General features: G+C 40.2%; 1 pseudogene; it reads left to right on the forward strand.

Moving 5' to 3' along the window:
• The first annotated feature begins 11263 nt into the window (after nucleotides 1–11263).
• LOC115836790 lies at nucleotides 11264–11363 on the forward strand (annotated as a pseudogene).
• The last annotated feature ends 3103 nt before the right edge of the window (nucleotides 11364–14466 follow it).

Here is a 14466-nt window from a genome sequence, read left to right on the forward strand (position 1 = left end):
CATGATTAAAGATACATTAAAGTAAAAGTATGAGAGAAAGATAAATTCTTATAAGAATCTGGGAAGGCTTTTCATCACAGGTAACGTTGTCCATGAAGTAATTAGTTGTGTTTGTGGTAGGATAGGGGGTATCACGTGAAAATCAAGAGTGCAGGTCATGTTCTAGTAACAGACTAATAGAATTGCAACGTGATGCGAATAAGGTGCAATTAGAAGTAACAGCGTGCAGTTTGGCAGGGGCCTGAGAGCTTTTTTCCCTCCTGACAGCAAATAAATGGTATCTTTTCCAACAACATTTCTCTAACTCTCTCTGAGATCAACTAGGTGTCCTACAATTCTGACACTAACTACCCAGAATTAGCATGAGATTCCACAGATTCAAGGGCTCAGTCCCACAAGATTGCCCTCATTTCTGATGCCAGTTGCAAGTATTAGGCCCCCAGATTAGTCAGGAGTTCTCCCAATACTTCCTCAGACTTGATAATTTACTAGAATAACTCATAGAACCCAGGAAAATGCTACACTTACTAGTAGTTTATTCTAAAGGATACAAATGAACAACCCATACATGGGGTGAGGTCTAGAAGGGTCCTGAGTGCAGGCTTTATCCCTTTGGAGTTGGGATGTACCATCCTTCTAGTACGTGGATGTGTTCACCAACTCAGAAGCTCCCTAAACCCCAGAGGCATTATCGATGGCCAAGCTTTTCTTTTGTCGCATATCGATGCCAGGGGTGCTGTGGCTGGCTGCCCTGGGTCCATCATGTTCCTCAGTGGGACCCCTATGGCCAAGGGATTTAGTGTCAGAAGACTTACAGCCAATTAAATGTTTTAAGCCAAATGGGAATGGAGGTGGGCAGGCGCTCAGAAAACTCCTTTAATTAAGCAACATAAGAGACCAAAACCAAAAGCCAAAAAACCAGGTTACAAAATTGACTTGTTTATATCGATAGTGCCTCTGGCATATGTTGACCATAAAAGGAATATGAAAGAAAAAAATAAAATCCTAAGCCTCCTGACTGAATGGACCCCCTCTTGGCCAAAGGGGATCCCCAAAACCCTGAAAATCTATCAGGGTATGGCAGGAAGTGGGCATTGGACACACCTCATTGTGCCCACCCCCCCTCCTTTGGAATTTAGGCACAAGTGACCACCACTAACATTAAAATAGAGATTATACGACTGACAAAACCGACTCTTGTAACAACAAAATACCAAATTATAAACAGGACCTAAGACCATGCAGGCAAGGGTTAAGTGATACACGCCTACACTTAAAGAGTATGCTGGCCAGGCGCAGTGGCTTACGCCTGTAATCCCAGCACTTTGGGAGGCTGAGGCAGGTGGATCACGAGGTCAGGAGATCAAGATCATCTTGGCTAACACAGTGAAACCCTGTCTCTACTAAAAAAAAATACAAAAAGTTAGCCGGGCATGGTGGTGGGCGCCTGTAGACCCAGCGACTTTCGAGGCTGAGGCAGGAGAATGGCGTGAACCCAGGAGGCGGAGCTTGCAGTGACCCGAGATCGCGCCACCGCACTCCAGCCTGGGCGACAGAGCCAGACTCCGTCTCAAAAAAAAAAAAAAAAAAAAAAAAAAGCTGTGTTCTAGATGCTACAAGGGTTTTCTTTTTCTCTAACAGTCAGACAAGCACTGGACTCAAGCTCACTGGCCCCCAGCCCCTGTTCCATCAGCCATAACTACAGATTTAATTAACACAAGACTGACTTTAATAATTTTCACCTGATAGAAGACCACGGACTATGGGCTAGTTCTAGCTGGTTTACAGAAATTGCACACTTGTGTGCCTTTCTGCCCTGAAAAGACCTTTTAATGTATAGGACCTAATTTTAATACGTTTAAATATTAAGTCTCCACCCCAAAGTAACATAGGTCATATGTTACATGCATATTTGTTGAATGCACGTGTGTCAGGACCACCTTCATGAATATTCCTAGCCCCTCCTGCAACCTGTTAAATATGTAAATTTAGCCAGCCTGTTGTCATATTCCCATAGGACCTCCAAGCACAATTGATAGTGGAGAATGTGCACTATAATTAAGACTGAGTGGTATGTGTACATCCTAGATAATTCTGGAAACAAATCCTCAGCCCTATGAGACATGCACAAGCAAATTAATGCTATGTCTTATCCCACAATGTCCTAAGTCAATGGCTCTCCTCATGGTTTGGATCAGGCCCCTCTTGGTGAAAAAAAGTTGCTCATAATTTTAGCCATGATTATAGGGCTAGGTTTATTCTGCTGCTGTAGACTCTATTGCAGTTACACACTCACCATGATGCTCTAGCAGATCTCTTCCTTAAGCCCATGGACTCTCAAATATTTTCCACTCCAAGTGGTGAGGTTCCATTCCACTGCACCTTAACTGCACCCCGTTTCAGCAGGAAGTAGCTAGATGGAGCACATCACCCCCTTTCCATAGAAATGAAATGGAACTTGACAGTGGGGAGTTGTAACTAGGAGTCTCAGCTTTAAAATGTATTTTAAAGTCCTTCCCACTAGCCTTAAAGTGTATTTAAAAGGTTTTTTCCTTTTTCTTTCTCTCCTTCCCCCTGGACACTCCCTTATACCATGACCTTATGACCGACATATACGTGCTTATCTAACTGTATGCTTGCTTAGAAATTCCAGGGGCTGGCTGGGCGCAGTGGCTCACGCCTGTAATCCCAGCACTTTGGGAGGCCGAGGTGGGCGGATCACGGGAGATCGAGACCATCCTGGCTAACACGGTGAAACCCCGTATCTACTAAAATTAGCCGGGCGTGGTGGCGGGCGCCTGTAGTCCCAGCTACTCCGGAGGCTGAGGCAGGAGAATGGCGAGAACCCGGGAGGCGGAGCTTGCAGTGAGCCGAGCCGAGATCGCGCCACTGCACTCCAGCCTGGGCGACATGGCGAGACCCAGCCTCAAAAAAAAAAAATTCCAGGTGCTAATCTTGAAACAGCCCAGGCCTGGAGACCCAGCTGCAGTTTACCTCAAGGTGGTTAATCTACAACCTGGTCGCAGTCAAGATGGGACCAGCTAGTACTCCAGGTGGACAGTAACTCAAGATAGCCACCGGAACAAGACATGCAGACCTGCACTCTACACAATTCCTGCATGTTTCCCATACCAGGTTTCCCCTTTATAAACCCCTTCAGTCAGCCTTAAAATTTGAGTTATCATTTTGAGACTCGAGTCCGGGCATGTCCTCAACTGCTAGCATTTTGTTAAAACTGCTTTCCTTTCACCACACCTTGCCTCTCATGTATCTGGCTTTTCAAACTGTGAATAGCCAGACCTAAGTTCGGTTATAGGACAATACCTTCACAAGGAAAATGTGTTCCCTGCTTTTAGGCAAACGAGAGGAGAGCAGAGAACACTTCCTGCATCTGTTGATTCTCAGTTGCCTTCAGCTCAAATAATCCTTATGCCGAAGTGGCATGTTTTTGGGTGGCATGACCTGAACCCCTTCAGTGCTTAGTAGTTTCTTAGCTTCTTAGAATCACAAATCTTTTTTTTTTTTTTTCCTTTCCTTTCCGAACTAGCCTGGCTCTTTCAAGTGAAAACTTTGCTTTCCAGATTATTGTTTCTACTGCACTCTTTTTTTTTTCCTTTGGTCTACTTCGAAAGTCAAAGCTAAGCAAAGACTTCTTTATTCTCAGCATTGTGTTTTCCCTGAAGCAGTGAAGTTATAGGACAAGAATTACTGGAAATGAGAAGTGCATTGGCTTTTATTTTTAAGATTCTGTATTTTCACCTCAGAAAAAAAATTATCCCACATTCTGTAAATTTGGATCTCCCAGAGATAGAAAGATCACCCAGAGCGTAGAGCCTTCTGTCATCTCAGGGAGAATCCCTCTCCATTATATATTTTCACTCCAGCTTTCAGCAAGACAAATTCCTCTTTGTTTCACGCACTTCAATTCAGCAAGCAAGCAACTTTCAGTGCTTGTGCAAGTAACCTTTGTATCTCACCCTCTACCCCGGGCAGCTTAGAAAATATTTTTTTTCCTTGACAGACAGTCATCTTAAAAGAATTCTAGAGTTAGCTATTAGAAAAACAAACAAACTTGTTCTCCACTTCCTTATACTGTACCTATCTGCTCTCCTGTTTCAGTGAATAGAGAAGGCCTCAGAGCTTCATGGTGCTGGATACACCAGTACAGAGTTGTTAAAAGGAAAGGAAGGAGTCTTCTTTACCTTTCTTAAGGTCTAAGTAACATTGTGAGTGAAAATATCATCAGGCAAAGAATTATCTGTGCATTATGTTAACTTAGTAAAATGTCCTTGCAGGCACAGAAAAACACAAAACATCTGGACAGCTTTTTAAAATAAGTAGATTTGTAAACCATTAAAAAGAGGATGGAAAGTGAAGTCTGATGGGGCAATGGAACACACACTGGGGCTTGAGGCCTAGGTGTACGTGGTCCCTTCTCTTGCCTCTTGGGACAGGCTCTTAGCTGCCAGCTCTGCGACCTTTGTTGCTACAGATCCCACCCACCTTTTTTTTTTTTTTTTGAAATGGAGTCTCACTCTGTCGCCCAGGCTGGAGTGCAGTGGCGCAATCTTGGCTCAGTGCAACCTCCGCCTCCCGGGTTCAGGTGATTCTCCTGCCTCAGCCTCCCGAGTAGCTGGGACTACAGGTGTGCGCAACCACACCTGGCTAATTTTTTGTATTTTTAGTAGAGACAGGGTTTCACCGTGTTAGCCAGGATGGTCTTGATCTCCTGACCTCGTGATCTGCCCCCGTCGGCCTCCCAAAGTGCCACCCAGCTTCTTTCTCCCCACTCCTGCCTGGTGACCACTGCCAGCTTCTTCCCCTGGCAGGGGCCTGGGCACAAATTCACAGAGGTCGAGGCTGGGCATGCTGCCCAAGGGCATATTGGGTAAGGCATGGCAGGAGGTATTTTGCCCCAGGCTGATAGTGCTGTGGTGCATTAGGTGGGGATTGGCTGGGGTGAGCTGCTCACTCACCCCAATCCAGGTACTGAGCAGCTCTGACAGGTTGTAATCTCTTGGTAGTCACCCATTGCTCTGGGTTGGGAAGGCAGACACATGGGAAGGGGAGATTGGCTTTCCCACCCCCAGCCAGGACAAGGTGCATTAGTGTGGCAGTGGACTGCAGGGTGGGCACAGGCACCTGTGAGGGTCTGCACTTGTCCGGCAAATGTACCTGTGCCCAAAGATGTGTGACATTAAATAGCAAATTTAAAAAACCAGCATGATGGGTCCAAAGACAGACTGCAGAAGAAAGGGAAATGCTTATATCTTAGTACCTTTAACAACACCTTTATTTTAAGGGGCCCCATATTTTCATTTTGCACCGGACCCTGCAAATTAGGTAGCCAACTCTGCTTTCCACTATTTCACATCCCACATTCAGGGAATACAAGTCTCAATATAGAGGACTGTAGAGAGTAAAGGAGAATCAATATGGGTATACAGCCTTCTTACAGCACTGGGAGCAGTATATTTGCAGGGTACCATCATTTTCGTAAGTCGCATTGCAGGGTACTTCAGATTTTTAAAAATAAATTCCCATCCAGCAATTACAGACATAAGAGATCCCACTTTACTTCAGCATAGCCACACTACACACTGGCTTAGGACATTCACAGCCACCTCTAAATGAGGTCTAGATAAGAAAGAAAATCTTGGAACACCCAAGTGGATAGTGAGAGGGGTAGCATTCTGTATACCCTTCAACCAACAAATAAATAATGTACCCTAATAGCTCTGTGTTGTGGGGAGGGAGAAAGGATACAGCCTATGAAAATTATTATGAAAGTTCAGAGCTAAGAGCATGCAGTGGATTTTCTTTGCAAAACAGAAAACCTATAGAAAATATGCACTTTTCTTCATTAAGATGCAAAAATACGTGGGCTCTATGAAGCAATGCTGAAGATACACATTCAGCAGACTGAGATGGTGAGTTAACCAAAATGAGCAACTTTCCAGGAAAGCAAAAATAGAGTATCAGAATTAAAGTCTTCATTGGAGATGGTAAGGAGCAAGATTAACATTGTAAAATATTCAATTAGTAATTTTCATGATAAACTCGAAACAATTTCCCAGAATGCAGAAGATAAAGTTGAGAAAAGCAGGTTGGTTGGTTTCCTGTTTGAATATGAACTGGAGGAAAAGAGCAAAAGCCCCTTACTCAAGCTCTAGCTTACCTAACTCTCAGCCAATCAGTAACAAAAAATCCAAGAAGTTATCAAATGCAAGTTCTTACTGGAGGGGCTAGGGACTTGCTCAGGGCTCTGGAGACAGACTCCAATCCCTTCCTCCCTTTAATGCTAAAAATCTTGCCTGGGGTAGAGATTTATAATGCTGATGCTGCATACAATGTATGAAGAAGTAGGTTGAGCCACTGCACAAATGCTAGAAAAACTGCTATACATGCTCTGATGTAATCCTTCCCTGTAGAAAGGCCCTATAAAACATACACACATACTATCCTCAGGGATTAACCCATTCCCCTTTCCTTTCAGTGCTGACTCCCTTGTGCACAAGCTGAATAAAATTCTTATGTTTCTATGTTTGGTGATCTCTCTTGATTTCTGTCATGGGAGATCTCAAGAACCTAGGGCACCAGTAAAAAGGTCACGGAATAAAAATGATGAGGTGACAGAAAGTAAACAACCCAAACTCTAAATTTGCGATAATCAAAATTAAATTCTATTATATTCTTGAACTGAAAATAGGAATAGGTACTGGGAATACTAATTACTGAATAGCAGAGAATATCAATGGAGAGAGATTGTTCATTTTAAACTATCAAGACAGCTCACAAAGCATCCAGTCAGAAAAAGTTACACACACACACACAGTCAGTTTGTCTTCAGGTTGCTTTGTAGCTCAAGTGATGGAAGAGATTGATGACTCTCCAAAGATTTTAAGGGAGAAGAGTTGTAAGCAAATGATTTTATACCCACCCAGGTTGTTATTCTTGTGGAAAGGCAACAGAAAATTATTCTGTCTTATGCAAGACTTCAGAGTTCAGCAATTTATCATACCACCCATGTAGCCTACCTCAAATTAAAAAAAATATATAAACTCTAGCAGACTAAAAATTGAAAAACACAAGAAACTGTTAGCCTTGTAAAAAAAAATGGCAGTTTTAAAACCATTTAAATATAGATATCTAATTGTAAGTACAGCTACAAAAGTAAGATATAAAATATAAAAATAAATGTAAACTATAAAAATATGAAATAAGAAAAATAACTTGGAAAGGAAAAGCCCTTAAAATATAAACTGTGATGATGTTTTAGCAATATTGTCTGAGTATAGAAATCTCAGATTATGTTAACAAAGAACCAGAATGGACTGGGAAAATAAAAGCATGGTAATGTTTTTAATGAACATAGGGAGAGTGAAAAATGTCTAATACTTTGTTCTAATACTAAGTTAAACCAAAACAGGCCAGGCGTGGTGGCTCATACCTGTAATCCCAGCACTTTGGGAGGCCAAGGGGGGCAGATCACTTGGGGTCAGGAGTTCAAGACCAGCCTGGCCAACATGGTGAAACCCCATCTCAAGTAAAAATACAAAAATTAGCTTGGCATGGTGATGCATGCCTGTAATCCTACCTACTTGGGAGGCTGAGGCAGGAGAATCTCCTGAACCCAGGAGGCAGAGGTTTCAGTGAGCTGAGATCACGCCATTGTACCCCAGCCTGGGTGACAGAGCGAGACTTGATCTAAAAAACAAACAAACAAAACACCATATGCTGTTTACAGGAGACATATCTTAAGCAAAAGGTCACGCAACATTTTAAAGTAAAGAAAGAACAAATAAACTGAAAGTTAGGAGTGGCAATATACTAACAAAGTAAAATTTTAAGCAAAAAGCAAGTTTGACAAGAATGATTATCTTATATAAATGATCGGCATAATGATGGTGATAATAAAGCTGTGTTTTATAAATAAAGTAATAAAGGGATAAAGCAAAAATTATTAGTTATATAGGATAAATTGATAGAAACATAAAAAATGTAATGGAATTATTTAACGTTCTGTTTTTGACAGATCAAGAAGATAAAAAATAAATGATATAGAGTATTTGAACAATAAACACAGCAAGATCACAAATTTTACCTCACACTACAATTTGGATATATAATGAGAAATATAATTTCTTTATTTCATTTGTGATTAATCTGGCTTCCTAATACCTGAAGTTCCAATTTGTAACTGAGGGAAGAAATGTAAATATCTAGTCTCTCTTAAGTCTTAGTTCACTCTGATAATTTAAATAGTACTTGTAGGTTCTGTTTAGTGCCTCTCTGACAAAAATATTTGGTCTCTCAAGTGGCTCATCCATTCCCCTAATTTTCTCCTTAAGGCAGCACGTGGGTATATGGAAAAGGGGTGTGCAGCTTCATCAACCTCTCAGCATTGCCATGAAGGTGAAATCCTCAGGCTCAGGTGCTCTCCTTGAACTCCCCTCTGTTATCTCTGGTCTTTGGAGAAATGTCTGTGCTCTTTCTGGCTGTATTTTTGCCCTGCTGACCTTTACCCTTAAAGAGTGAACCTGGTGTCAGTAGTGGGTTGGCTTTTCACTGCCTTAGTCACTGGCCGTTAGTGACTGCTTAGCTGAGACTGTCTCACCTTGGCTCTCACTGGTGCCGTAAGCCCATTACATGTTTGGGTTTGACTCGCATTTGGCCCCAGCTAGACTACAGCCCTTGACACAGAGCTATCCATTGCATCCCTTGGCCATGGCGAATCCTTCTAGCAGCTTTCTGAACCTCATCTAATTCTGTGATCCAAGGTGGTTTAGGGAAGCTAAACAGGATGGCCTACCTCTATCTGCCTGTTTTTATAGATGTTAAAAAATAGGAGGCCATTAGGCTGCATTCCGGGTTCCTACATAAGCAAACTGATATCAAACTCAGAGTAACTCAACCAATCAGAAACTGCCAACAAAGCTCTAATTGGGAGCTGTACCAATCAAAAACCTTCAACTGACCTCCAACTAGAGACTCTCCACCTTAAACAGTAAAATGGTTTCTTTGTCTTGCTTTCATGAACCCCTTATAAAAGTTCTCTCTTCATGCCTCCTTGGTGAAGCCCAAACTGCTTGTGATTTGGTGCTACCTGATTCATGAATTGCTGTCTGCTCAAATAGACTCTTTAAAATTGTAATGGCCCTAAGCTTATCTTTTAACACAGGTCAGTTTGTCAAGAATCAACTAGTCAAATGACCAATTGCCAAATTTAATAAATTTACTTATTTACCAGAAACTTGTTTTATTTTCCTACTTCTGAAGGTTACTGCAAACAGTTTTGAAAGTCTATGAAGTTTTAGTTGACAGGTTTCCATTTTATCTTCGTAGCATTTTAAGGAATAATCAGGTTGTTGAAACCTGAGTTATAGAGTAGTTTTGGTTTAGTGCATATATCTACTAGTCAGGAAAGTTTATTTCAACATTTCAGCATTTTTAGGACATAGGGTCAATCTTCTCTTATTCTTTCTCTATAATTTCATATTTACAATGAATAAATATCAGATTTAGAGTGCTAATCTTAAAATAGAGCTCATTTACCAAAAGCTTACACTTTTTCACTTTAATAAATTTTGCTTTGCAGTGCACAGTATACATATCAACAGAATAACTTTAAGAATCATAGTATTCCTTTAGGGGTTTTTTATGAAAGCCAAAGCATCATAGACCAAAACAAACACAAAGTAGGTAAAGGCTTAAATTCTTAAGAATTTTTATTTAAACAAAGCACTTTTTAAGGCCACTGATGTTTATTTTTCAAATTCTGTGTGGTGACTTGTGGGGGACAGGAATGCAGATTATGAAAATGCTAGGCTTTGTCAGCAAGATACATAGCACAAAGTCAAGAGCCATCTACCTAGTAAATGTTGGTAAGAACGTTCATATGCTGTGAACTTTTATGATGTTACATAGAACATTGAAATTCAACCAATATGGCAGGCATTCATAAACTCTTGATGAGGTAGTTGACTAGATTGACAAAAGAGAAAGAAAGGTTGGAGCTAGAAAGTCAAATCTGGAATTCAGCCACATAGAATTGCTAGATTAAATCATGAAACTGGCTATGATCACTGAGAAGAATGTAAGAAGTGAAAATGTCAAATGACAAATGACATTGAATTGAACTTTCAATACCTACACTTAAAGAGTTTACCAAGACACATAAAGGCATAGGAGTGACAGGAAGGAAAAAAGTGAAGGGAATATAAATAGAAAAATACAGAGAAGAAAGAAAGATAACCCCAGAGAACCTAGAGATAGAAATTGAGAAGCCACACATAAGTGAGAAGCAGAAGTGTAAATGTTTGAAGAAGTAATAAAAGAGGGATTTGAAATGCAGAGAGAACAGGTCTCTGTCCTTTGAGGGAGAAGCTTGGAGAAGGAGAATGATGAAATGTACTTCTTACAATCATTGTCTTCATCTTCACTTATTTGTCAATGCCCTTAAATCAGGTATGTACACATAGCAGAGCTGTAATAAAAAGCAAGATATTCAAAAGCAGTTGGAGATTGTTTAGCTTCCTATTTCTAAATTTCCCTATTCCAGTTAAGCCAGCTTATTCTCATCGTGGGCACTATCTGACACTCTAAACCTAGATTTGGTTCTAGAATACCCACCTTAGGCAGCTAATTTTAACACTTTCTCTTGAGGCCATTTTTTATTGCCATTCTTCTAAACATAACCTTACCCTCTTTTGTGGCTGACAGTTTCCCTCTTCTTTGCTCTTGCTACTCTTCATTGTATCATTCATTTTAGCACTTTTTTGAATACCTACAATGTGCCCTAACAAATATAAGATCCAGGACAGCAGGGACCTTAAATGCCTTGGCTATTTTGTTACACAGTCCCTGAACAGTCCTGGCAGATAGAACATGTTCAGTAAATATTGGTTGATTGAATGAATCAGCACAATATTGAGCACTATATACATGATTAAGATAAAAGTTCTATTCTCAAATAATTTACAATAAAGTAGGAGAGCATCATTTATTCAAATAACTACAGTAAATAATTGCTTAATAAAATCAATGCAATAAGAGACTGTCTAGGAGTGTGGGCTCACGGAAGCCAGGGAAGAGTACATTTCAGTAAAAAGAAGGGATACACAGAGAGCAAGTAAAAGGAGGACTAAGAAAAGTCGATTGGATTTAACAAGAAAGTCATTGACCACTCGTACAGAAGATTAGATTCCTTGAATGACCCTTGTGCTGAAAACAACTAAAAATGCTAGATAAAATATTAAAAAACATGCTCACTTTGGCAGCACATATACTAAAATTGGAACAATACAGAGACTAGCATGGCCCCTGTAAATTAAAATTAAAAAAAAGAGAAAACGCTATCATTTTAAATGTATCACTGAGCTGACAAAAAAGTATAGAATCTGCACAGAGTATAACAAGTAGAAGTGAAAATCGTTGCCATTTTATATAAAATACAAACACACACACACATACACATATAACTTACCTCTGTTGGAAGTCAGAGTATAATTATTCTTGATACAGTTAGTGGCTGCAAAGGAGATTGAGGGAAGGACTGCTAATGTTCCTTCTCTTGATTTAGGTGGTGGTGATGTAGAAGTATTCAGTTGTGAAAAATTCATTAAGCTTTCACATATACTCAGAATATTTGCACTGCTTTGTGCCTTTTTTCAGTAAAAGTTTACTTTTTTTTTTTTTTTTTAAGATAAAACAGCCACAAAAAAAGTGGGCAGACTAGGAGGTAAGTGAATACCCAAGCTGGCTTTTGACTGGTGGTTATATGCCCAATCCTGGTAATTTTCAGATTCTGTTTTGATGGCTGTGGGAGTTACTAGGGAACTATAATTTAGTGCCTGTCCAAGAAGGAAATCCAGGAGGAAGTCTCCTATAAGGTTGAGACCACAAAAGACTACACAGTGAAAGAGAATTAGAAATAAACTTGTAGCACAGGAGAGGCAGCAAGACAATGTTCTTGTCTTAAGCTTGGCTTTTGGTGGGAGGAATAAAAACATCTTGCCTGAGAATTTGAAAATGGGAGCCTGACTGCAGGTAGATTTGCACTGCGAACTAAACTCTAGGTGTTGTTCCAAAACCATCAAGCTGAGCATTTAATTTAAGATGGTAGTGCTTGCAGGAGATTGGTAGGAGTAAACCCAAATCCTCTCTGAAGGAACACAACTTTTATATGGGCCTCAAAGAATTTCCATGGATAAACTTCCAGAGAACAAGAGCTCACAAGGCACTGTGAGTAAGCACCAGCGGGAGCAGCGGAAAGCAGAATCAGATTTGCTCAGACTGCAGTTCCTGAATTTATTGTGTAGTGAATGTAAAAGTAGCAAAAGTTTAGGTATAGAATATAAAAAATAGCAAAACTAATTTAATTTAATTTATTTTTTTGAGACGGAGTCTTGATCTGTCACTCAGGTTGGAGTGCAGTGATGCACTCTCAGCTCACTGCAACCTCTGCCTCCTGGGTTCGAGTGATTCTCCTGCCTCAGCCTCCTGAGTAGCTGGGATTACAGGTGTGCACCACCACTGCTGGCTAATTTTTGTATTTTTAGTAGAGACAGGGTTTCACCATGTTGGCCAGGCTGGTCTCGAACTCCTGAGCTCAGGTGATCCACCCACCTTGGCCTCCCAAAATGCTTGAATTACAGGCGTAAGCCACCGTGCCTGGCCACAAAATTTATTTTAAACGGAGGCTTTGAAATATTAGCAAAGAATAGGAGAGACTTAAAAAGATAAAGCAGATTTGCAAAGGAACTAAATGGGACTCTGAAAAATAAAATGTAGTGAGCAAAATGGTAATTACAATTAAGTTACTGTGACCCTTGTCAGAGCAAGATCAGAGGGAAGGGTGTAGTATCCAAAGGCTAGTCAGTTGAAGAGTTAATGGCAGTGAATAAACTCTGCATATATGTGTTATGTGCTGTTCTGTATGCCCATAACCTTTTAAAGTTTAAAAATATTAAATAGGAGATAATGAGAGATGAAAAATAGAATGCCAAGTGCAGACTATTTCTAGTAGCTTTCAGTGGTGACAAAACTTTGTGATGGTGATGAGGAAATCCCTACTTCCATCATTGTATTTTACTACTTCCAGATACCAATTCTGCTTCTCTCTCTTTGACTAAAGGAAAAGGAGAAATGCAGGAAAGGGAGGGAGAGTGGGAAGGTGAGGGAAAGGGGAAAACAGAATAGGAACAAGAAAAAAGGGGAGTTGAAAGGGATAAGGAGAGAGGAGAAACCCATCGTCTACATTGAATGATCCCCTTCTCCCTGTGCTGGATTTTAACTATGGCAACGGAGAAAAATAAAACAGTGGGAAGAGAAACAGTGAACATGTGAAGCACATCCTAAATCAGTCACCTTGAAAATTAGCATTATATTAAGATTTAAATTTTTCCACTGTAAATAACAAATTTCATTTAAAAAATCTAACACTAACCTAATGCTCTCTAATTTCACTTTTCAACTAGAAAAACTGGATTTGAACTTAACCAAAATTGACAAGCTCTAGTCTGCAAAACTTGAGACACCCCTACCTCTTATTGAAAAGTAAAAAGTAGAAAATAGGGCATTCAGTTGTCAGTTTGAATTACTTTTCCTTTTTTCCCATTTTTATTTTTAACATAGTTTAGACCTCTCAGAGAACTGGGCCTAGGGCAAGGGGAAGAGGGATGAAGCACACTATTAGAGTTCATAGATCCATAGACACATAATTCATCTTCTTGACTTTGTAGTGCAAAAGGTTAAGCATTTATTGTATCCAATTACTTTGAATGTATTTCAACGTCACATAATTTTTGAAAAAGTACAATGCGAAAAAGTACAATGCAATTTTTACAGAAACAACTCTGCCCATTATAGTTCTCTAAAAAACAAGTCAATGCATTTTTCAAATTAGAAAAATAACAGCATAATTATATAATTAAAAGTAGTATTTCTCAACTCTAGTTATTGTGCTCAGGTTCTTGGCATTTTGAACAAAGAATTGGACAAAACTTGCAAACAAAGCAAGGAAAGAATGAAGCAACAAAAGCAGAGACTTATTGAAAATGAAAGCACACTCCACAGGGTGGGAGTGGGCCCGAGCAAGGGGCTCAAGGGCCTGGTTACAGAATTTTCTGGGGATTAACTACCCTCTAGAGGTTTCCCATTGGTTACTTGGTGTACTCCATATGTAAATAAAGTAGTGGCCCATGATCAGTCTGATTAGTTGCAGAAAGTGACCAATCAGAAGCTGAAGTGAAGTTACAAAGTTACAAATTATACTCCTGTGCAAAAGAAGACTTGGCCCACGACCAGCCTGATTGGTTGTGGGAGGGGACCAATCAGAGATACTTTCAGTTTTTCATCTGCCACACAGAAAAGGTGGCCGTGGAAAGGGAGTAGCCTCTGGTCTTTTTGTTACTTGGGCATGGAAAGTTGGGGTTTTCCTTTTGATTTAGTTCTAGGAAGTCAGTG

This window comes from Nomascus leucogenys, chromosome 9, assembly GCF_006542625.1.
Source record: "Nomascus leucogenys isolate Asia chromosome 9, Asia_NLE_v1, whole genome shotgun sequence".
NCBI lineage: Eukaryota > Metazoa > Chordata > Mammalia > Primates > Hylobatidae > Nomascus > Nomascus leucogenys.